Here is a 22664-nt window from a genome sequence, read left to right as displayed (position 1 = left end):
AATTTCGACCACTGAGTTCTCAGTGCCCACTGAAGAGATCTCATTCTCAGGTGAGCCTTCGGGCACAAGGAGGATGCATGCCATGAGGCCTAGCAACCTCAAAAAGTCGAAGGCTGGGAGACGTTGGGCATTTTGAAACTTGGTGACCATCTGCAGAATATCTTGAGCCCTCCCCTCTGGTCGCGAGGCTTTTCCCAGGAAAGTGTCCAGGACCGCTCCAATGAACTGGAGTCTCTGTGATGGTATCATCTGTGGATTGATGGAGAAGCCCAGTTTGTGAAGGAAGTGGCAGACATAATCTAGCTGAATCTGAGCTTGTTCCGAAGATACAGCTCTGATCAGCCAATCGTCCAGGTAGGGGTAGACGTGGATCCCTTCCCTCCTTAGACTTGCAGCCACTATCGACATTAGCTTTGTGAAGACCCTCGGGGCGGAGGTCAGCCCAAATGACAGAACTCGAAATTGATAATGAGAGCCGCCAATTGCGAACCTCGGGTATTTCCTGTGTTTGAGATGGATTGGAACATGAAATAAGCATCATGGAGGTCCAGAGATACCAGCCATTCTTGGAGCTGGAGGGCCTGAAGGATCTGAGAGCGAGTTACCGTCTTGAACTTGTCCTTCCTCAGGAACTTATTCAATTCTCGTAAGTCCAAGATAGGTCTCCGTCCTCCGTCTTTCTTCGGTATGAGAAAGTAGGGGGGAGTACCAGCCCTTGTTCCTCTCCGCTACAGGTACCAGTTCTATGGCACCTTTGTCTAGCAGGTCTAGCAGGTCTACAATTTCCTGCAAAAGGAGCGGATTTGGAACTTTCAGAGAGCTGTTCCCCGGTGGATGACTCTGAGGGATGCGTAGAAAAGGCAGGCAGTAACCTTGGGCAACTGTCTCCAATGTCCAAGCATCTGACGTAATAGCCTGCCATTCTGTCAGTTGTTGAGTTAACCTGCCCCCTACTGGTGTTTTGTGAGGAGAGTCCTCAGAGCGGTCTGGACGCGGCTGATGCAGATGCCGAGGGTAAAGAGGCAGCTGCTGCTGCTGCGGCTTTTGTATTTTTACCCCGTCCACCCCGGGTGAATTTTTTCTGACCCCTTTGGACCGGCTGTCCTCTGCCTTTTCCGAATGCAGAATAAAAGCGAAAGGACTTACCTCTTCAAAAGGTTCCTGAGGGGCGATATGGTGTCTGACAGATTGCAGCTCCTAGGGATTTTGCTGCTGCTTTTGATGTTTGTAGTTTTTCAAAACTGTCATCAGCCTTCTTACCAAACAAAGAAGAGCAGTCAAAGGGCATATTCAAGAGTCTGCTTTGGACATCTGGAGCAAAACCAGACTTTCGCAACCAGGCAAATCTCCGGGTTGTTGTACTTGCCGCCATGGCCTTGCTGATGCTGTCAGCAGAATCGATGCCAGTATAAAGGGATTCGCACATAGCGTCTTTACCATCCTTGATGATGTTTAGGAACGCTTCCCTTTCTTCTCCCTCCAGGAGGCAGTCAGCTGCTGATGAAGCACACTCCAAAAGTGTGTGGCTGAACCTTGCGAGCGTACAAGTAGCATTGATGGATTTCAACGCCATGCTACATGCGGAAAATACTTTTTTGGCCATGGAGTCATATCTCTTATCATCCCCATCCTGTGGAACAGTAGGGCAAGCCGATTTAGTACCTGCTGAAGTAGCTGCCTGGACAACCAGACACTCCGGAGTTGTGTGTTTGGATAAATATTCAGGGTCAGCAGAAGACACCCTATATTTAGCTGACTATTTTTTGTTAACTGCCGGGATTACCTCAGGTGTTTCCCAGTTTGCCAATATTCTCCTTTGTAATGCCGCATGAAATGGCACCACAGGATCCTCCTGTGGACCTTTGACCAAGATGTCTGTGAGGTCGTCTTGCTGAAAAGCAGGTGAGGGTGTGGACCACCCCATAAACTCTATTATCCTTGCCATCAAGATTCTATAAGGGGTTTCAGCATGTTCCCCTGGGTCGGGTGTGGGAAATTCCACTTTTGGGGAAGTGTCCAACCCACTTGCTTCCTCTAGGGATTACTCAAAGGTAAATTCCTCTGGTGCAGGAGTTGCAACTCAAAAGGTCTTTCCTGATCCGAATCTTCCCCTTCTTCATAAATAGAAGATAAGACTCTGTAGTGATCAGGTCTTGAAAATGGTATAAATCCCATTTCCAGAGCAGAAGGAGCCAAATTTGTCATGATTGGCTGAGAAAACGTCGACGTCGTCGACGCGGACGTTAAAGGCTTCGAAGCCATCGAAAAAGGCGTCGAGAAAGGTGGTAGAGGCCTCGATGAACTTGTCGACGACATTCTCGTGCTCGAGGCTCTGGGTATGGCCACTGGCTGTGAGGTGGCCATGGGTTTATCCTTTCTCGGCGTCGAAGACGGCGTCGACTCAACTGACCTGTGCGTCGAAGAACCCTTCGATAATGGCGTCGACGACGCCGATCTATGTGTCGAAGGGATCTTCGACGACTGCATCGAAGACGCAACTTTGCCTGTACTCTAGGGTTTGTGACGCTCTCGAGTGGCTTCTTTCGCCGGGTACTGCGATTCGTGGCTTTTTGATTTTTCGAGTCTTTCACCCAGGGTATCACCCTCAGCAGTCTTCGAGGGGGTCGAGGCCGCTTTCTCGAAAACGCTTAGTATCTTTTTCCTGAATTCCTCCCACTCAGCCTGAGAGCTATGTTTTGTGGGGCAGGAGACCCTTTTAGGGGAAACGGAAGAAGACGAAGACGAGGAAGGGGATCTTCAACGTCTCTCTTTTGAATGCTTAGTCCTCGAAGAGTGATGGGAACTGCTTCGAGTCCTAGAACGAGAATGTCTTTTGTGATGGCGAGGAGACGAATGTCTCGACTCCGCCGAGGAAACTTTCGAAGAATTTTTAACTGCCTTACCTCTCTCGTGCTTCCCCTTACGCTCCTTCAAGGCTTTCGCCATCATGGACATGCAGTCCTCGCACTCCGAACAATGGTGCTCTATTCCTAGGCACCATAAACAGATCCTGTGAGGATCCGTCAACGACATTTTCTTTCCACAGTCTCGACATTTTTTGAAGCCGGACCGTGGAGTCGTCGGTTCGGGTGAGGAAGCCATCGAGTACGAGTCGGTATTCATGAGGAATAATGATATATTTGACTGAAGAACTGACTAACGATATTCCGAGGCCCCGCGAAGCACGGAAAAATGGAACTGAGCAACGGACGCTGCGCGAGTCTATACGTGTGATGATGTTGGCGCCGATACGGAGGCCGTCGAGGGACATCGGCTCGAGGGACGTCGACGCGCTGTGCCCTCTACTGAAAAAAACATTCCGAGGCCAGCAAGCTGGGAGATGATCTATCAAAGATAAGGAATAGGTCGGAGGACACAATCCCTTCGAAAATAAGATACTGACTGTAAGTAAGCAGGCTACGTGGATGTGTATCCTTATCCCATACTTCCTCTTCTTTGTACATATGTCACACAAGTGCTTTCAAGCAGCCCCCTTGCAAGTTAACACATTATAAAACTCAAATATAAATTTCCCTGTAAGGATTTTGAGAAGACAAATGTGATGCTCAGCGTCTCCTACTTTAGCATTACACTATAAGTGGAGAGCATCATGTATTTTGCCTAAAAGGCATAATGGGTATAGACTATGCCTGGGATTACTCATCCATAGTATCAGGGCACTGGATATTCAGACAGAATAATGCTTTTCACACAATCTGCCTCGCTTCCAAGTGTTCAGAGTTCTTTTGGGCATAGACCGTCACACATTATATGGTAACTTGCTGCTATGCAAAAACAGTTTCACTGAGCACTGTGTAATCCTACACAATGAGGGTGGGCTATGTTGCAAACAATCTTGTATGCGCTGCAAAATAATTGCGTACATGCAGAGTCATGACCTTCTTAAAATTGACATAATATGCTAGGGCATTAAATATGCCTTGCTTGCAAAGTATTGTGGATCGGAAAATATCCCAGTGAATGTTTACTGCTACAATCCCTCACTTTTTACAGTGCGCTATCAACTAGTATTGGAGGCTAGCACGGGGACCAGGAAAGGGTACGGGTGGAAGAGCACAGGTCATCACTCCTTGTGGGTGATGAACAAAGCAGCAAATTTCAAAAACCAAGTCAGACGTTTCAGCAGTACACTGAAGGAAACGTATTGCTTGGTTGCTAAAGGTTAGGACATTTTAGTACCCGTCTAGACAACAGCACCTTCTTTTTCTTTCTATGCTCAGCTGCCAAGGGCTTTTCAATATAACCATGTGCTCTGTATCGCCTCTAGCATCTCCCTGCATTTTATTTAACTCATAACAAAGAATTACAGAATAAGGATACATAGTTACAGAAGAAGGGACTCAATCTGTTGCGTCTCTTGGGATTTGATGCTATTAACTTAAAAGGCATACATGTGTGCTTACCTTACACAGGGATCCATAATAAACCTCAATTAAGCTCTTGTTTAATTTGTCTAGGTTCTGGTGCGAAAGGGTGGGCAAAACTATAGACTACATTATGTTCCCTGTCATTTAACTTTCTATGTCAGAGTTACAAGCAAGGCTCTAATCAGATTTTGCTCCCTTCTTGGAGTCAAATGATTTTTCAGGGAGTAAAGTAATTATCTTTGCCAATAGGGATACTTTTTGCTTATTAAAAGATGTTCTTCCCCTCAAAATTCCTGTTGAGATCAGGCATTAATATTATTAGAGTTCCTTCCTATGCCACTGCTCTACTGGTCACTAATTCTAAACAATATCAGTGGAGCTCGGAGGGTAGAAGCAACAAAATCTTCAATGTTTCTTATATTTGTTTGGCACATTTTCATTTTTAGGGAGTAAAAATGGATGGTGTATATGTCTCTTAGCTGTAAGGGTGGTGTTATCATTACCCAAAGGGCAACGTAATGTGGATAGTACACAGAGGCACAGGAATATTTGATCATCATATTATGAGGTGCAGTTATTCTGATGCAATTATCATCCTTACACAAATTATTAGAAGCATGTTCTCCTGGTCCTTGAATTACTTAATCAAAGTGGCACTAGAACTCCTATCAGCATGTTTTTTTTCACATTGGGGGTCATTATGAGTTTGCTGGTCCGGAAACAATGGTACCGGTAAGCTTGCCGGTACCGTTGTTTCCGGACTGGCAAAATAAGAGTTCTGCGGGAGGGTGCCTTTCCGCCCACTAGGTCTGACCTGGCGGGTCCTGGCGGGCGGAAAGGCACCCGCTCGCAGACCTCGTCGGATGCACCGGCACCATTCGTGAATGGTGCCGGTGCATCCGACCTCCCCATTCCCATTGAGTCCAATGGGACTCGAATGGGAATGGGGAGCAATATTTTCTGGTGCCTGGCAATGAGTAATTACCGGGACTGCCGGGGCTGTAATGCTCCGGTAAATCCCCATTGTTTTTAATGCCATTAATCCATCAGCAAATGTTGTATTCTGTTTGAATGTCTTGACAGCCACATCAGTTTATGACAAGAGATATTTGTGTTTTGTAGTACACATGAGTGATTTTCCAGTGGCATAAAACGTTTGCAAGGTACTGTGGCAGATGTTGAAGTATTGGACTGGTTTATGATTTTTCTGTTTAATCACATATGACATATTCTATTTTAGCCTATGTGTTTGGAAAAAAGTATTGTAAGATTTGTAAGATTTGTCAAGAATTGCACTGGCTGGGAGGAGGAAATTCCTTTCCAAACTCTCTTCTGCAATGGTAGTTCACTAAAGACGCATGCTCACAAAGTGGCTTACCCCATTAGTCAGTTGCGCACATGGAAAATAATGTGTGCACAACAGCAAACCAGTTCCGCACATAGAGAAAAATAATTAGAGGGAACATTGCCTGGCAGTGACTTTAATCTGTTCACATATGGTGGTGAGTCCCCCCTCTGACCATGGGACCGCTCCCTAGGCCGATTTAGCCGCGTCACTGAGTCTGACGTTGAAGATATAGGGAGGTCTAAATCTGACCATCTTACTTCTTTATCCATTGACAAACACTCTTCAGGTCCACCTGTATTACCTTCCTCCTCATGAACGGGTTCTCTATCTTCGTCTGACATATCCTGTACCCAACTCGTGTGACTTCTCATCATCTCTATTCAGAGTCAGTCTATCTAAAGAGAGCTCCTTGGGTTCAAAACTACACGAGGCTCCCTCTTTGCCGTACAACTGTGTATTCTCGAGTCGATAATTTTTACGCTTCCCTGCAGTACTTTCTTAGTCTTAATATCATGATAGACTTTATCGATTACGTCCCCAATGCTTCTAGAGTCAAACTCGTCCTCCAGATTTACTCTGGACGGATCTGCTATTGGCTCATGTGTTGTGAAGAATTCTTCTAAATCATCCCATGCCACTACTGGATTAGGATCCATTACCTCCTTTTCCATGCAAAGATCACATGCTCTGTGTCTTCTCTTTCGTTCTAATTCACAGTCAAATTCTCTTTGTTTCCTTGCTTCCTCCCTTACCCTGTCTTCTTCTTTTATTTTCATGTCCATTCTCTCATTTCCCCTTTGTATTTCTTCATCTCTGCGTCCCTGCATTCTTTTATCCCTCAATTTCTGTTCCTCTTCTTCCCTCCTTTTTCTTTCTAGTCTTTCTTGCTCTTTGATTGCCCTCTGTCTGTTGTCATACTTTCTCTGTTCCTCTGCTCTTTCCTGTTTCCTCCGTTGCTCCTCTTGATAAAACTGTTCCCGCCTTTGTCTATCTTTTCTTTTTGTCCCATCGTCTTTCGATCTTTCTTGCCTTTCTTTATCTTGTTCATCTTGATCTTCCCTTTGCCATACGTCCTTGATGCTTTTACCATCGAGTGTCAGCAAAATCTGACCACCCATCCATTCATTCTGTATAAGCGCTAACTCACCAGTCTTATTCTTTTCTCCTTTCCATCTCTTTATTTCTCGTCCTATATCTAGAGATGTACTTGGTCATTCATTTTTCTCCTTAATGCGTCTTTTCTTGTCCCTCGGGACCATAGAGATTACATATCTCTTAGTATTTTTCTCTAGGCCCTCATCACTGCTTTGCACAGGTGACACGTATGCCGGGTCGCAATACCCTGCTGCTGCCTTGAGCTCCCTAATGGATACAGCCCGTCATCCTTATTATCGTTGTCTGCTTCAGGCGTGGTGGGTGGAGCGGAAGGCTCTTCACCACCCTCTCTGCATACATTAAGTATCCAATCTACAGGAGGCGGGTCCTCTCTCTTCTCATGGTACATTTTTCAAAGCTCTAAGCTCACTAGTCGTTTGTCTAACCTTTTCCCTGTATATGCAGCATGCAAACATGTCGTTATATGCTGCAGAACTGCCTTCGATAGCGATCCCCCTTGTAGCCATAGCATGAGCATTTTATCTGCGGTTCCATTACCCCATTCTGCAGTGTACTGTCTAAGCTTAGGTGCGTGTTTCGGCATTTTGACACGTCACTCTTTGACCGTCAATACTCACCATTTACTTTTTGCAAATGTATTTTAATAATACGTTTCAATGAACACAAAATAATATGCGCGTGCACCAATCGTCGCAGGCTTCAAATTGTTTATTACGTTTTTTACTTTAATCTGCTAAAAATACTGTCACTTCAAGTTCATTTAAATACATGCTTAGTTCTTTAACTCTTGCATTTCTGCTCTTTTCATTCATAAATTTCGTCTATTATTTCGTTATTATTACACAATCATATAAAACAGACAAACGTACTGGGCCGGCCACATGTATCTTAGCCTTTCTCCTCAAGACTTCTCCTGCCTCTAAAAATACTCCTAGGGAGTTTGAACACTCCTCCTTAGACCCGTCTTTAACTGGGTTTGTTTCCTACGTCATCTGCTACGGGATTCAAGGCACTGTTCCTTCTGTTACATTCTTTAAAACACAGGTATCTAGGCGTACTCTTTTATCGTGGCCTCTCCTCATGATACTTCTTAATTGCTTGGCCTCTCCTCAAGTCAATTTACTCAATATTTAACACTCATCGTTCTCAAGTTACGATATCCCCACCATTACTTATTTTTCCCTTATCAATTTCTTCACCCACTGCCCATTCACACTTTTGCCACCTCACTCAGTTTTTTACTCATCATTCGAATTTTTCAACTTCCGACTCTCGGGTTCGCATGCCTCATCAGTAGCCTCGAGAGAGAAAGTAGAATCAAAGTAGAAAGCTTGGAATCAAAATACGGTCTTTTTTTCGATACACAGACTAGTGTTTCTGGTTCTGTATATTGATGGCAAGATGCAGTGGCTGTGAAGAATGAAGCAGCGCTGCTTGGATGTACCGAACGGGACATAGCTCCGGACGCAGTACATCTCCTCAATTGACTAAAACAGCTCCTGACATCTGACTTCCTGCTGATTGCTCCCCAGTCCAAATAATATTCACTGGAAATAAAAACCTCAACCCAGGCGTCTACTTACCTAAACATGATGGACACACTTCCCCACCATGGCTCCGACCACAACTCACTGTCCTGAAGACCGTTCGGTACATCCAAGCAGCGCTGCTTCATTCACAGCCACTGCATCTTGCCATCAATATACCGAACCAGAAAGACCAGTCTGTGTGTCGACAAAAAGACCGTATTGTGATTCCAAGCAATACATATAGTAGATTATCACTCTGCCTACTAACCCACGAATGTGCAGATTTCTATGTGCTTAATGATGCACACTCTCAGTGCCACGGCACTTTTTGTTAATATGTCTATTGTGTTAGTGTAAATAAACCTTGTCTTTGATATATTCTTTTTTGTTTCTCAAGGTGTTTTGTCTTTCGAGCTAGTAGCTACCTTGCTCCGCTGCAATTTTTGTGACCCCACGTCACGCTTTGGGTTAGGGTAGCCTTTAACTCTACTTTCTCTTTCCCATTGTACGCACCCTCCAGAGTCAGGCCTCCATTAAAAAAAGAGGGTTTTGCCCACTTATCTCTCATCCTCAGTAGCCTCTCCAACTTTCCATTAGTTCAGCTTCCTGTAGATGCCGAGAGGGGATTTTGCATGAAAACAAGGAACCCGTCTAACCTGGCTTTCAAGACTTTGCGTTACTCTAAATCACTATCTACAGGGAGTCTCACACCCTTTCAGCCGAATGGCAGAGGTTGTGCGATATTTCCGGGACCCCAAAGCTTACTTATCTCGATGGATATCTAACCATCATCACAGCTACCACGAGAACTGGTGCTCCCAGCCCTTTAAGATGAGGTAGCAATACCCTTGAGATGGATGGGTATGCAGAAATTATTCAAACATCAATAATCGAACCAACTCAGGTAGTTGGCAAAAGGATAACTGTTTTAATATCAATTATCTAAAACAGGGAGTACAACGGACATCAGCTGACGTGTCTCATCACAATCTCAATGTATTTTAAAAAAAACTTGCTTAAATAACAGAAAATCGTCATAGCTGATGTTAACCCATGCATTACTAACGTCATCCTACATGGCAAACTTCAAAAACCTAGTGACAAGTGTGATAGGGTCTAAGAAGATCATCTAAGTATATAATCCATACTCGTCTAGTGCAGTGGGATAATGTCCTTTGCTTCTTAACATCAGGTGGGGCAACTAAGCCCTTCCCTTAAACATGTCACAATGAACGTCACTAAATACGACGTTCCATTGGCTATAAAACGATAGGACCCTTAGTCGTACGGTCCCCTATCATTGGTTAGCTTCTAACCTCAGTCAGTACCTTCCCACCGACGTATAGCAGCACGCAGGATGAGCGTCCAGGTGCTGGTGAGCTCGTCTTAACCACAACTTCCCACCAATTAGCATTTTCATCCATCATCACCTCAGTGGTCTGTTGTCAATTAGGACTTTGAACTCAGCCTTGGAAATGTTCCTTGCTCTGGAGAGCTCGGGGGAGTGAAGGCACGCTCTGCCCTTGTGCGTAGGTGTGACCATCATGCTCGTCCAACTTCTCCCCATGTGACTGAAGACTACGAAATCGAGTTTCTAGTGTATTAAAATGGTTTTTTCTAGTAGACCTCTGACGTCTTCTTGTTTTTGTCCATGTGTTAGGCAGAAACCTGTGCAGTTCCCTCTGGGACCACTGCTAAAGATTTAGGACTACAGGTGTTTGGCAGTAAACCAACTTGGTAGCAGTCTGTACCACACAGATTCACTTGGTAGCTGTGGCTGAGCAGTCAGACTTCCCTCAAGAAGAGTTAGGCAGTATACAGAGTATTCACAATAGGTCAAGAGAACACAATAGAACAAGTAAACACTGACCAGGGCTTGCGGTAAAAGAGATATAATTATTTATTTAAAACCACATCTAGAAAAACACACAGGCACTAATAGTAAGCAATTCAAAAACACAGTCACTAAAATATATACACTCCCTTAAAAGAATATTAGACAAGTCTTAAGTAAAGCCCCACTTATTTTCAGACAGCGGTGAGCGCTTAACGTAGATGGCACTCTAATAATTTGTTTTTAAAAAGGGAGAGAAAAGCAGAGAACAACTTGAAACAGATCCCAACACTTTTACAAGAACAGAACAAGAGGGGAAGGCAAAGTCAAACCGTGAATTCAGAGTCAGTAGGCCGGATCCGCTTTAAGAGGATCGAAACGAAATGTGTCCAAGGTCACACGGGTGCAGTTCACAAAAGTCTTGTAATGGTTCAAAAAGGAGTTGGATCAAAGAAAAGGGACCAGTTAGAGGGTCAAGGCGGCCAGCCCAGTCCAGAAGGTTAAGGAGTTATTATTACCTTGTTGCAATCTTTAGAAAGGGAGGCCTGGCGGACACGGTACCTTAAAGTGGTGAGAACGCTCCAGCGAGGGCAGTTGTTCCTGGCAGCGGATGCAAGTCGGTGCTTCGTCCGGGGGAAGAGAGGATCTCGTCATGGAGGAAGACAGGAGTCCGTTGCACTGCCAGGGAAGAAACCAGCCGTGGAGTTTCTCAGTTACAAGGAGCGGTCCGTTGATTTGCGGTTCAGTGGTGAGTGGCTATCCGGCTGACGGGGTGCTTGGCACGGGCAGTTCAACCACAAACCGGGCTGGGGTGCGAAGAAAGAAAGGTAAACTGGTTGTGCCCACCAGTCAGGGGAAGAAGCCTCTCCAGCCGGGAGATCTTCTCTGTCGTCAGGAAGTGGTGAGTCGGTTCTGCAGGGCTCCACCGGTGGTGTCGTCGTGGTAGGTCGGCTCAGCTTCTCCCTCGTCAGATTCTCAGGTCCTGTGGCGACTTCTGAAGTTCCAGTCCCCAAAGCCCTGCTTTTATGCAGAAAACTCCCATTCACTCAGCCTAGCTGTCACTCAAACATGCTAAGTGGTGAGCCGGCCGGCTCACCGCTTGGGCCAATCACACAAGAGTGCGACCTGAGTTACCAAGGTAACTCAGTCCAGGGTGCCTAAACCCCCTCCCACACCCCCTGTGGTACCCAGACAGAGTGGCACCACTTTTGGAGGCTTCTGTGGAGAAGCCCGCCAAAAAGTGGAACAAAGGGCTCGACTTGGGTTGGAGTCACAGAAGAGAACACAAACACCATTTTAGAATCGAGTCTTGGCAAAAAATACCAACCTGAGAATTAATATTAATTAAATAAACCGGCGGTAGGTTCGAGGCTATGAGTATTAAATAATTAAAGTTGGTAGCCTCGAACAATGGGAAAATCCTATAGGGAAATATTTGCGGTCGAATATAAAAAGTAGTTTCCACTGCCACCAGCCAAAACTCGATCAGGGGGGACGGAGACGTGCCCCCTCGACTAACAGACCCCGGGGCAATTGAATTGCCCCAGCCAGTACGTCCACAATATGATGTTTTGTACTGGTTTCTGTTAATAATTTGGGACTAGTAAAGCCAATGGTGACTTTACATGCCCTGGGAGACAGTAGTCAGTCCCAGGGTATGGAGTCTATGGTTGGGTGTCACTATGACACCCCTGTGTTACTGCACGGAGGTTGATGTGTAACACACATAGGAAAAACACATGAGACCCTATGGAGTAAAGGACCCCATAGCCCATAAAACACATTACCAGTCAAAGGAATACCATAAATCATGTTCAAGAGTGGGAGAAAAAGAGTCTCATTCTTGGCAGGAGGAAAAAAACAAACTCCAGAAATCCAGCAAAGCTGCTGGGGGACTCACTAGGTTAGGAAATTCAGCCTAAAGAGAGAATTCTCCCTAACACCATGCGTCCTGAACAGGAGCTTCATTCTTTCACACGATATGTACCCAATGTCAGCTCACCCCAGCCTGATACGGCCTTGGCTTCTTGGCTCATCCAACCTTGCCTTTCGGAGTTTCGCCTGCAGTTCACTTGTTTTCTAACTGCGACATACTGGAAAAGCAGCCTTCCTTCTTTTGCTCAGTTCTGCTATTGTACGTAGTGGAAACATCCATTCTTTACTGACTCTAATATATTCATATATACATGTTGGCGCATGCCGCAGTCTATTCACTATAAAGCTAGCCTCAGGAATACTTTGTCTTCTTCCGTTTCTTTGCATATTTACACGTGTAAAACAGCTTGATATCTTCAGCATTTTCATAGCATAAGCCTCTTTATCTCGAGCCCGAGATGTCACTTATCTTCGATATTTTCTTGATGCCTCATAGAATTGCCTGCATTCTCTAGCCTCAGCATCTCTTCTATGCACATCAGTCTTGCTTCGTGTGACATCATCATTCATCTTTGCCATTCATTTGTCCTGTTTCTTCCGGAATTTCATTCGAACGGCCATCGTACTGTCTCGTATGCAAGTATGGTTTTCTCAATGGGAACATTGCTTCTAGGATTCTCCTTAGTATCTGTAGTTTCAATGGCTCTGTATGTCTCTCATGCTCTGGCTCCCAACATATAGGCAATATGGGCGAGGTGATTGAGGTGGGAGTGCTTGGTTCCTTCTCTACACTATTGTTAGAGAGTCCATTCTTTCCCCAAATAATTCTGCAATGATATCTCAACCCTCAATGGCATCTTACTCCCTTGATTCCCCTGTTGAGGCACCTTCTCAAAAGACATCAGAGTCTCTTATGGGCTTGTTACATAGTGAACCTGCGACTTCTCCACTCATTTGCAGGAGGGAAGTCGGTTGTCATCTTGTTTGTTGGTACAATCCTCTGAAGCCCCAAATGTAGTGTCTTGAATTTAGCTCCCTGTCAGCCGTTTCGTCAGCTCTGAAAATTGCGCTTTTGAACATGCAATCTTTGGTTTGCCGTGAAGTGGAAATTGCTGACTACATAATGGAGTGCAAGTGGACATGCTTGCTGTTACAAAGACCTGACTCCAGGACTCTGCTTCCCACGCCTTCTGCATTGCCACACCAGAAGGTTATCATTTGTTATGAGCTGACTGCCGTGGCTCCAATGGAGGGGGGGTTGCTCTTATCTTTACAAATAATCTAAAGATCTGCAGCGCTGCTACAATAGACCTGGATCACTGTGAATCCTTAATGGTTATATTTAGTATTAATGCAATTTCTTCGCTGACCATTCTTTTACTCTATAAGCCACCTAATACAACGCCAGTTTTGAGGAACAATTAACTGCTGCTGCATTGGGTGCCACATTGAAATACTCCATTTGTGTTCTTATACCTGGGGATTTTAATTTATGGGAAGATAATTTTTCGGATTTGGATGCTCTGGTCCTTTGGAAGTTGTTGGAAGCTACTGGATGTAGGCAAGATGTTAAGACAGCCACACATATTGGGGGAAATATCCTTGACTGGATTCTGACCAGGAACATTAATATCTCACCTGTAAGTGTGGAAAATTGTCCTTGGTCTGACCATCATTTTATCTCTTTTAGGCTTTTTTTTACCCTGTCCTCTATCTCCTTCTTGCCTGGAGGCAAAGAAACCAAAAATGGTCCAATGAGGCTGAAATGTGTTTTAATCCTTTCTTGGGCAAGTACAAGCTAAGGTAGTTAAGAATTATTGCCAATCCACCTCTTTGTTTCTTACCTGGAATGCTCCACAGGGATCATACCTTTCCCCTTTGTTATTTCATATTTACATCAGGTCCCTGTGTGACCTATTGGATGGTCCAGGTGTGCAGTTCACTAACTATACAGACAACACTCCGATCCTCCTCGATCTCTCTGGGGACTGCTCTCAGGATGCAGGCATGGTCAATAAAGTCTATATGGCAATTCAGTCTTGGGTGGCATTACATTCCCTATCATTAAACTATAAGAAAACAGAACTGCTTACCAGTACTAGGTTGAAGAATTGGACCCTCAGTATAACCAATTTGTGAGTGCTGGTAGTGCCATATCTGTTCCCCAGCATGTACACATGCTGGAAGTCTATTTGGACTCTCAACTAACATCCAATAAATATGTGGCATACTTTAGCTCATCCTGCTCGTCTATGATCAGATTGGTGTGGTAGAACCACCCTTATTTATCTGAGAAAGACAAGGCATTAGTGGCTTCTGCCCTACCAATGCAAACCTTGACTATTGCAACAGCCTTTTGGTTGGCACTTCCAGTCAAAAGATAAAAGTTGCAAGTAATTCAGAATGGATCTTTATAAGCAGTTTGTGGTCTTGTGAAGCAAACCCATGTCTCGGAGGCCCGTCGAAAGCTACACTGGCTTCCAGTGGAGCAGAGGGTGAAGCATAAAGCCCTCACCCTTGTGCATAAGTGTCTGTCAGGCAATGCCCAATGTTACCTTAGTACACATGTAAAAAGGGCATCTATCAGACAAACTGTGCACTCCAGCAAGGATGCTCTCTTGGATTGCCGCAGGTTTGTCCTAAAAAACATCAGTGTTACCAGGTCTGATACCTGGGCTCCATCTCTCTACCACCGGGTCACCCTTCTGCCTGGCACACTAGACCTCAGGGAGGTCTTTACAAAGGAATGTGACTTTTAGCACGGGCCTTTATAATACGACATTTAGCACTCTTATGTACCTTTAGAGCCATGATTCCTGCTTTGGTCTTTTTACTTTAAGTTGTATATTTTTCATGTACTGTATGCTAAATAACGATGATGTCTGAACATGTGAAATTAAGGCATGAAAAGTCATTGTCTTTTGAACACACATATCATTGCACTTTTTGTTGTTGTTATTATACTATGATGACTGTATCATAGAATGTTTTAGAGAAAACTAAAATACTTTTGACAAAAAAGAAAAATAAAGAAAATAATGGTACAAGCAGCTAAATAATAAATGCTGCTTGAACCACAAGGGCCTCATCACGAGTTGGGCTGTATTCCCGGCTGTAATACCCCCGACTGTAATAGCCCTAGCACCGACCGGTGGGATCATAGGTTGGGCCTTAACAGTAAATCCCCATTCCTGATTGGGTCCATTGGCTCCAATGGGGAATTTTCAGTGCTAATACTGCGGGCTAATTCAGCCGGCTGTAATACCGCCGAAAACAGGGATTTTCACCTCCAGAAAAAAGCTAGAGGTAAAACAGCCGATTTAGCGCCCAAGTCGTGATAGGGCCAGCCCTTGAATGCAGCGGTAATACGGTTACCACCGCATTTAAGGGCTACAGCCCAAATCGTGATGAGGCCCTTAGTGCCTCTCTATGTAACACCAAGGTTATTATTGATATTGAGTTATTCCTTTTTTGTGATATATGACAAAAATCACTATGTTTGCATACATTATGTGTAAATATTGAAATGTGGATGGTAGGACGTCCCCCTTTTGTTTCTAATCTAGTTTAGCCCAAAGATCTGCCGTCATTAGGGCTGTCCCTCTTGTTACCAGTACCTCTCTATGGAACGCTTTACTGCTCTCCCTGAAAGCAATTTCGCCCTTGGTCCTGTTTACGAAATGTTTGAAGACTTTTCTCTTTGACAAAGGCAAATATTAATGTGGCTCTGTTATAGCAGCCTTTATCTCCTCTATGTGTTTCTGTTTGTGAGTCTTGTCTGCGATCTGAGGCCTTTGGTTGTGAGGCACCATATAACTAACAAATAGAATAGAATAGAGGACCTGCATGTAGAACCTGCTGTTTGAGGGATACAATGAGCATTCTGAACATACAATTAGCATCCAACAGGAATAGTGAATATCTCTTTTCTATGCCATCTCAGCGACCAAATGTTGGAAGATATTGGTTTTAATCTAGTGAGTTCAGAGACGTTTTTTAATTCCTTTATCAGATTGAAACTACAGATACTTTTGTTTGGATTCTACTTTACTTCTGCTGTACTTAACTTTGCATACCTTTCTTGCTGTCTTCATTGCTAGGGCCCAGAAGAGGAGATGGCTTCTGATTCTCATGATCTGCCTTCACTTCAGTCGCAGGATGATTTTGATTCTTCCCTGCACCTTAAAGAAATGTGAGAACCGCATTAATATAACAAGTAGTATAAAATTAATAGTAGTACAAGTCTGCAAAGAGTGACTTATATGTAGTGAATATAGAGATTAGAGGGGAGACGTACAGGGAGACAGACAAGAGACATATAAGAATCAGGAGGATAGGGGGGAATGGGTATATTGGATTATTTCATCAAAATTAAACTAATCATTTCGAATATTATTAAGTTCAAGCATTTCAATATGAGTATGGAAATATGGATAATGATGCAAATATATATGATATTCGTAAGTGATTTTAACAAATGTTTTAACAAATGATTTAGCTATATAGAAAACTATTACAAGTGACCAGAATCATTTACTATGTCATTTCTTTATGGTTCTTGTTTTATTCAAAGTCTGTAACTTGTCGATATCTGTATCAAACTCAATATTTAAAAAATAAAAATCATTAAAATAAAAAAAAAAGAAATGTGAGAAATAGTTGCTCTAAGGGATTTCAGTATCCTTTTATTCATATGGACAGAATAGTCTAGGGGAGAATGAGAATAATGAACATTGCATTTTCTTCCAGAATGAATTGGGAATTGTGGCCATTAACTATTTTTGCTATGCTATGCTAGTGAACCAACTTTTGAACATAATGGTTTTAATCTTAAAGCGCACATGCTTTTTTATCATTCATTTATGATACTAAAGTATCTAATACATTTCTGGATTTGACTATTGTTCTGTACTTTTTTTTACATTCCTTGCTGTCCTCATCTCTGGTGCCTAGGCGAGGTGATGGTTTCTGATGCTCAAGATCTTCCTCCACTTTAGACCGAGGGTGATTGAAATTTGAGGAATAGATGGTAGAAAGGACTTCAGGTCAGTTCAACAGACTTTTGTCCAGCAATATGTTACAAACGTCATGACCATATATAGTTTATACATGGTTTCAGTACTTCCTTAAATAACAATAAACATTCCTTAAATAACAATAAAGGTGATAAGGTACATAATGCATGCATACATTATTAATGCAATTAAGACCATGGGCCTCATTACGAGTTTGGAGGCAGCCATGGAGCTATTAGCTCCATGGCTGCCTCCAAACCGGGCTCCATTACCGGGTTCCTGCAATGGGGACTTACCGGGTCATTCCGACATAGGAGGACCCGGTAAATCCTCCTTGCAGGAACCATTCCCCATTCCCATTTGAGCCCCCGTAGGGCTCAATGTGAATGGGGAGGGAGGTAACAACGGGCACATTACAAGTGTCCCGTTGTTACCTCCCTCTTCCCCTCGCGGGACCCGGAAAAGTCATCGGGCCTCATTACACGGTAGGCGGTAGCCATGGCGCTATTAGCGCCATGGCTACCCCCTTACCGCATTCCGGGTCCATGTTCCCGGAATAGGGACTTACCGGTTCATTCCGACCCTGGAGGACCCTGGAAATACCCATTCCCGGGAACCATTCCCCATTGCCATTTGAGCCCCCATAGGGTTCAATGGGAATGGGGAAGGAGCTAATAACGGTACCGCAATTTTCAGTACCGTTATTAGCTCTGAGGTCCCTTAGCGGGTCCCTTCCATAACGCCTGGTAAAACCAGATGTTAGGGGAGGGACCCGCTAAAGGACCTCATAGTAGGACAGTAAGGCATTACTGGCACCGGTGCCCTTACTGGTGCCGGTAATCCTTTACCGCCTACCGTGTAATGAGACCCATCTGGTTTTACCAGACGTCTGATCCGGGTCCCGCAAAGGGAACCTCGTAATCAGCCCTGACGGAATGAAGGGGGCTGGTCCCGTACCGGCCCCCTTCATTCCGTCAGCGCAAGGGTCGTAATGAGGCCCAATGTATTAATGAACATTGATCCTTTTATACATTTAATCAAATGTCATATTTTGGAACCTTTGAATATACAAAAACCTACATTTCCGAACAGATTGAAAACATATTTAATAAATATATGAATTGAACACATTTTGACAATAATTTTTACCACCTAGCTTATCACAAAAATGTATTCCTGAACAAATAATATTCACAAAATGTGACATAATTGTATAATGCCAATCTCTTTCATGCAAACCTATTTATAGATTCATCATATACAGAGAAGTTGAATGAGAGGGAGTGGCCAGAAGCCATCTAATGAGACTACTTTCATTTGGAGCTCCTGCATGATCCTGTTACCAATGATTTAAAACAGTGCTACGAGCGCTTACATCCCGTTTTATTTACAGCAACCCGTAGCAAAGCGTGTCAGGAGAGGCGAAAGAGATGTAAAATGGAAAGCCTGCAGATACATTGTTAGGCAGAAACCTGTGCAGTTCCCTTAGGGCACACTGCAAAAGATTTAGGACTACAGGTGTTAGCAGTAAACCCACTTGGTAGCAGTCTGTACCACCCAGATTTACCTGGTAGCTGTGGCTGAGCAGTCAGACTTCTCTCAAGAAGAGTTAGGCAGTATGCAAAGTATACACAATAGGCACTCAGACACAATAATACAAGCAAACACTGACCAGAGCTTTGGTATCAAAGTATATAATTATTTATTTAAAAACACATTGTTTGAAACACTCCAGCACTCTTGTTGTAAAATATTCTAAACACAGTTACTATTGTAATATATACACCCCTTTTTTCTTATCAGATAAGTCTCAGTAAAACACCACTTATTTTCATACAGAGGTGAGCGCTTAACTAGATGGCACTCCAATAAGTTTGTGAGAAAGGGAGGGAAAAAGACAGAATATGGAAAGGTACACCACTCTAAGATTCAGGAACACTGGTAGCAAGGCAGAAGAGGAAAAGTCACTGGTGAGCCAAAGTCCAAAGGCTGGGCCCCCTCTTAGAGAGAGCAGAGCACAAATGCGCCCAAGATCACACAGTTACACTAGGCTTAGAAAGTCTTGCAGAGAGTTCAAAAAGAGTTTAGAGAGGCTTAGGAAAGTTTAGCCAGGGTGTCCCAGGCTAACCCAGGTTCGAAAGCCGGGGGCTAAATCTACCCCGTACAGTAGGTAGCAAGGGAAGCCAGGCGGGACACGGTACCTTAAGTGGGAAGGATCCTCCAGCGGTGGCAGTTGTTCCTGGCAGTGGGTGCAAGTCGCGCCGTCATCCAGGGGAAGAGAAGATCTCGAGTTGGAGGAAAGATGAAGGTCGTTGCACTGCCAGGGAGGAAACCAGCCGCAGAGTTTTCCGGTTAAAGGTGGTACCTTTGTTTCGCGGTCGTGGTAAAACGTGGTATCCCGGTTGCCGGGGTGCTTGGCACAGGCAAGGCGGCCACGAGGTACGTCGGGAAGGCGAAAAGATAGTGAAACTGGTTATCCCCACCAGTTAAAGGAAGAAGACTCTCCGGCGGGAGATCTCCTCTGTCGTTGGGAAAAGTGGTGAGACGGTCCAGCAGGGCTCCACCGGTGGTGTCATCATGGCAGGTCGGCTCAGCTTCTCCCACGTCGGATTCTTAGGTCCTGTGGCGACTTCTGAAGTTCCAGTCCCCAAAGCCCTGCTTTTATGCAGAAAACCCCCATTCACTCAGCCTAGCTGTCACTCAAACATGCTAGGTGGTGAGCCGGCCGGCTCACCACTTGGGCCAATCAGGACGAGTGCGACTTGAGTTGCCTAGGCAACTCAGTGCAGGGTGCCTAAATCCCCCTCCACCCCTCCTAAATACCCCAGACAGAGTGACACCACTTTGGAGGGCTTCTGTGGAGAAGCCTGCCAAAAAGTGGAACAAAAGGGCTCGACTTGGGTTGGAGTCACAGAAGAGAACACAAATGCCATTTTAGAGTCAAGTTTTGGCAAAAAATACCAACCGGAGAATTAATATTAATTAAATAACCCGGCGGTATGTTCGAGGCTACCGTAAATAATTAAATAAAGATAGTAGCCTAAAACAATGGGAAATCCCATAGGAAAATATTTGTGGTTGAATATAAAAAGTAGTATCCACTGCCACCAGCCAAAACTCGATCAGGGGGGGCGGAGACGTGCCCCCTCGACTAACAGACCCCGGGGCAATTGAATTGCCCCAGCCAGTACGTCCACAATATGATGGTTTGTACTGGTTCTGTTCAGAATTTAAGACTAGTAAAGTCAATGGTGACTTTACATGCCCTGGGAGACAGTAGTCAGTCCCAGGGTATGGAGTCTATACTGGGGGGTCACTATGACACCCCTGTGTTACTGCACTGAGGGTGCTGTGTAACACACATCACAAAAACACATGAAGCCCTATGGAGTAAAATACCCCATAGCCCATTAAACACATCTAGATTCAAAGAAACACACTAAAATCATGTCCAAGAGTGAGGGTAAAAGAGTCTCACTCTTGGCAGGAGAAAAAAATAAACCCCAAAAATCCAGCAAAGCTGCTGGGGGACTCACTAGGTTAGGAAATTCAGCCTAAACAGAGAATTCTCCCTAACACACGCCCCCCCCCCCCAGACTAAGGGACAGGAGGATTTAATCCACTCCTGGATGAACCTCATACCTCTAGTCGATGACATACATCCTAGAGAGTCCATCAGCATTTTGATGGTGACACCTTGACCTATGTTCTATGGCCCAAGCAAAGGTTTTCCTTTGTAAGCTATATGACCTACAAACCCTTTGAGGAACATCAGTCTTTTTAAAGTTATAGGGGACCTGGTTGACCAGTCCCTCAGAAGTGGTTACAACTTCTGAACCTGTGTTAGGCTTTTTCAAGGGGTCCTTATAAAGGATTCCCTTAGATCTAGAGGGGCCTCCAAGGTTCCTCACCACCTCTCTTGTGGGAGCAGGTTGGGTCTTAGGCCTCTTGGTTGGAGGGGTTGGGGTTAGGCAATGTACCTGCTTCCCCTTCCTCTTAGATCGAACCTTACCTACTTTAGGAGTTTCACCCCTAATACTAGGTTTTGAGTTGGGGTCTTCAGTAGAAGGTCCAACAGTCTGAAGGTTTTTGGCCTTAGACTTTTCTTTCCTGGTTTTCCAGCAGCATTGATAATTACCAGTTCTCTCAGGCCTAGGTAAGGGTCCATTAGGTCTATCCACCTCTTCCTCAGAAGCAGGGGGGGTCACAGACTCTGTAACTGGGGGAACAATGATGGAGCTTGGTTGGGGCTCCCATTTCCCTAATGTACTAGCCTGAAATGTGCCTGGGTTAGAGGTCAACTTACTAACACCAGGGCTTGTAGTGGGGGTCTCAGTAGAGGTTCCCATAGGCTTAGAGTGGTCCCTTAAGGTGGCCTCTCTAGCCAATTTGGTTAGGTTCTGGTTCTCCATACTGGGAGGCCTGGGGGTATGTGACACTACTCCTAGAGTTCTCAGGTCATTCCCCAACAGGGCTTTCCCAGGCACCTCAGTCTGAACACTGACAGGGATCCTCACTGTCATGTTGTTACACTGAATGAGGGCTGGTAGAATAGGAACCATTTGGACAGGGCCTCCAGACATATTAGTGGGACCTTTGGGTGCTTTTGCCACATCCTCAGGGTGAAAGAAGCTTTCATCCACTACTGTTCTGCTGGCCCCAGTGTCTCTCCTGGCAGGAGTATCCTGGCCATTGACAATAACACTGTCCACATAATACACCTTAGAGTTAACAGGTAGGGAGTTATTCACAACCCTATTCTGGGGACTAACCAGACCCATAGGCTCTAAGTTTACAGTTGCTTGAAGACCCAAGGGTTCTTCAGCAAAGAGTTCAAAGTGGGCACTAGCCATCTGTACTTCATCCTCAGGGGTGAAGGCTAAGGAGACTGTGCTGATCCCTGCAGGTTTACTCTTGCATCTGGGATCCCCTTTGATATGGTCAGTAGCCTTACAGATATAGCATTGTCCAAATGCTCCGTGAAAGGGTGGCTTGTTCTGACCTCCTTCTGGTTGTTGACCAGAAGGTACACTAGCCTGATTCGGTTTACCCTGGGGCTTACCCTGGTTATTTTGTGGTTTGTGGCTCTCTTTGGTATGGGAGGTATTAGAATTCTCTGGATTCACTTTAGGTGGCTGCTTTCCCTCATCCTTTTTCTGAGTGACCCCTGAATCCTTGTGAGTGGCCCTGTTGGCAACCCACAAGTCAGCAGCCTTAGCTAGTTTTCTGGAATCTAATTCCTTTGAATCAGCCAAGTGCTGTCTGAGCTCAGGAGAGCAGGCATCATAAATTGACTCCAACATAAAAAGATTCTTCATACCTTCATAAGTGTTCACCTTGTAACCCTTAATCCATCCCTCTAAGTTTTTCAAACACTCACTCACCCCGGTAGCCCAAGGGGTACCATCATTCTTTTTGAGGGTCCTAAACCTCTTAAGATACTGGAAAGGGGTCTTCCCAAATCTAGCTATTAGAGCTAGTTTCACACATTCATACTCTTTCCTATCCTCCTCCCCCAACTCCATTACCACATCAGTTGCAACAGGGGGAAGCCTAGAG

At 44.7% G+C, this 22664-nt stretch overlaps 1 long non-coding RNA gene across 2 annotated transcripts in view; it reads left to right on the top strand.

The window, feature by feature from the left end:
* Positions 1-22664, top strand: part of LOC138526260 (uncharacterized) — a 242216-nt gene that overhangs the window by 206299 nt on the left and 13253 nt on the right. The window contains exons 4-5 of one of the 2 annotated variants that reach the window (XR_011283531.1): positions 16191-16282; positions 17044-17135. This is a non-coding gene — a long non-coding RNA (uncharacterized lncRNA). The remainder of the gene's footprint in view (positions 1-16190; positions 16283-17043; positions 17136-22664) is intronic. The other variant, XR_011283532.1, reaches the window with a different exon arrangement.

Source organism: Ambystoma mexicanum, chromosome 7p (genome assembly GCF_040938575.1).
Source record: "Ambystoma mexicanum isolate Mex_15411 chromosome 7p, UKY_AmexF1_1, whole genome shotgun sequence".
NCBI classification, from domain to species: Eukaryota; Metazoa; Chordata; class Amphibia; order Caudata; family Ambystomatidae; genus Ambystoma; species Ambystoma mexicanum.
Note: the sequence above shows the minus strand (reverse complement) of the source record. Positions and strands in the feature narration are given on the sequence as shown.